Here is a 2929-nt window from a genome sequence, read left to right as displayed (position 1 = left end):
GGTAATTGACGGTTCGCATGTGAGTGAAAAACCTCAACATTTACGTTAATACTCAAACTAGAGGGAAAACTCCCTAGCGAGGCGCCATTCCTGTTAGAGCGGGCTTGGCGAACTTCACCAGAATTATTCACAATATGTAAGTGGTGTTATGTATGTATACACAGTGATGGTGGGACAGATGTGGAGTAGAATGTAGGTAGGTGTAAAATGGTGTAACTCATCATATAAATTCCTGGCTATCTGACTAATTTTTCCTACATTATCACACCATGCACCATACCATACAACTTAAATTTTAAGCATGCCGCAAAACTCTCGGGCGAAACCAGCTTTTTCAGGGTTGCATTTACGACTCTACCACCTACAGAATTGACAGCTCCAATCTGCTCGAAAACACATGGCCGGATGGCGGGGTTCTGTGTAACCGACAACCCGTCTGGCAGAGTGTACCGGCCCAGAGGCAGCGACCCCATTGACCCAAAGTACACGAGAGGCGTCGTGAAACACCCAGACAAAGTGATGGTATGGGGATGTTTTTCATATCACAGCATTGGTGACCTTGTATTTTTCCCTCAAAATGTGACTGTCAACAAAAACAATTACTTCGAGCTCTTATGTGACCACCTACCAGACTCTTTTGACATGTGTGGGGCTGACTTCTTCATGCAAGACGGTGCACCTTGTCACACTGCCAAGAATGTGACTCAGTGGCTCACAGACTGTGACATTCCATTCTTCAGTGATTGGCCAGGTAACTCACCTGATTTAAATCCAATAGAAAACCTTTGGGCTATTTTGAAACGGAAATTACAACAAGCAGACACCTCATCAGTAACCCGGCTGAAGGCAGCAATCAGGAAGGAATGGGAGGAAATTAACCGATACTCTAAAAACCTTGCCAGTTCCCTTCCTACACGCCTTAATGAGTGCATTAAACGTAAAGGGATGCCTACACGCTACTAGAGCTTGGTAAGTACTATTTTTTTTACATTTTTTTATTGTTTAGTCTTTGTTGTTAAGTCTGCCGCACCTCGCGACATTTTCAATTGCACCGACTGTACGTACTAGGTAAAAGTAATATTTCTTGATTCCCTCTACTACTGCAAGGAGCTCTTTTTCTACCGTAATTTATCTCGGCTGCACGCAACTTCCTACTGTAGTAACTTACAGGAAATACCTGATTATTACTCTCTTGCATCAACACGGCACCAATGCCCTCCTGTGATGCATCGGTACGCAGAATGAACTGCTTATTGAAATCAGGCAGCTGCAAAATGGGCTCTTTGCATAACATGTTTTTAAGTGTCGCGAAGGCTTGTGCGCCTGTCGATAGTACCTTATTGGGTGCATGTTTTATCAACAATTCATGCAGAGGGGCAGCAATGACAGCGCAATTGGAGATATAATCTCGGTAATATCCAGCTAAGCCCAAGAATGACTTTACCTGAGTTTTGGTCTGAGGACGTGGAGCATTTCTAACCTTTTCTATTTCATCCATCTGGCACCCATATGTCCCTCACCAATGACATGACCTAAGAATGGCACCTTTTCGTGCCCAATCAAGCACTTACTGGGCTTAATGGTCAGGTTGTAGCGCCGGAGCCGCTCCAACACTAACCTGAGTGTCTCTAGATGCTGCCTGAATGTGGGTGAGTGAATTAATACGTCATCCACGAAAAGCTCCACTCCTTCCATACCTCTCATGACCTCGTGCATGACTTTGTTAAAAGCTGCTGGCGAGTTGGTCATCCCGAAGGGTAAGGCTTTGTACTGATACAAGCCCCCAGATGTACTAAAAGCCGTCACATTACAACTTTCCTCACTCAGCGGAATCTGGAAAAACCCTTTCGTCAGATGTATCTTATAATTTTTTTTAGAATCAGCCAGAGTAGCGAATATGGCTTGCGGGTCAGACATTGTCTCAGCATCTACGCGCGTCACTGCGTTTACTTTTCGATAATCACCGCAAATCCTAATTCCTCCTCATTTCTTCCTTACGACAACCATGGGGCTACAGTAGGGAGAACTTGATTTCTCTATGATACCCGCGGCCTCCATTTTACTGATTTTGCTTTTTACGGCGTCTACCAGTCGTAAAGGAATCTGGTAAGGCCTTTGTCTGACAGGCTCCTTGCTCGTCAACTCGATTCGATACTCTGGTACCCGAGCAATCTTAGGTTTGTCAGAAAAAAACTCTGCATAACCCTCTAGCAACGATGCTAATTGTTCCCTCTCCTCTGGGGCTAACTTTTCTCCCAACGTCACGTCATGCACTGACTCTGTCTAGAAGAGACAGTGAGAGGAGTCTCGCCGTCCTCATCATCCTGTATAACTACTGCCGCTCACACATTTACGATCTGAGGTTGAGAATAGTGAGCTTTTAACTAACTCTAGACACCTCACCTTCTCATTATCATACTCACTTTCTCTCAAGCAACCTGCGGCTGCTTCTGGCCGGTAGTATTGTTTCAACATGTTGATGTGGAACCGTTTTGGGTGTCCATCAACCATGATAATATAATTAAAGTCATTAACCTTCTCCTGAACCTCGTAAGGGCCCTTCCACGGAGCTAACAGCTTGTTGCTCGCTGTGGGAAACAAAACTAGGCACTGTTCTCCTACCATGAGCTTACGCAACTTTGCATTCCGGTCGTAGTAACTTTTCTGTACTTGTTTTGCTTTGAGTAAGTCCTCCTTAGCAATGTTACAGGTCTCTCTCAGCCTGTTACCTAAATCTAACACGTACTGGTACGTGGTCTTGACGTTCGTGTCCGGAACATTGTCATCCCACAGCTCTCTCAGTAACTGTAGCGGGCCCCTAACAGACCTACCATACATTAGCTCAAACGGGGAGAACCTGGTGGAGCTCTGTGGGGCTTCTCTGTACGCGAACAACAAAGGAGCCAGGTACCTAGGCCATTCCTTGGGT

General features: G+C 45.3%; 1 pseudogene; it reads left to right on the top strand.

Annotated features, from left to right (window-relative positions):
* The first annotated feature begins 405 nt into the window (after positions 1 to 405).
* Positions 406 to 2929, top strand: part of LOC126997799 (uncharacterized) — a 3686-nt pseudogene continuing 1162 nt past the window's right edge.

Source organism: Eriocheir sinensis, chromosome 13 (assembly GCF_024679095.1).
Source record: "Eriocheir sinensis breed Jianghai 21 chromosome 13, ASM2467909v1, whole genome shotgun sequence".
NCBI lineage: Eukaryota > Metazoa > Arthropoda > Malacostraca > Decapoda > Varunidae > Eriocheir > Eriocheir sinensis.
This window is presented reverse-complemented; position numbering and strand designations above follow the sequence as displayed.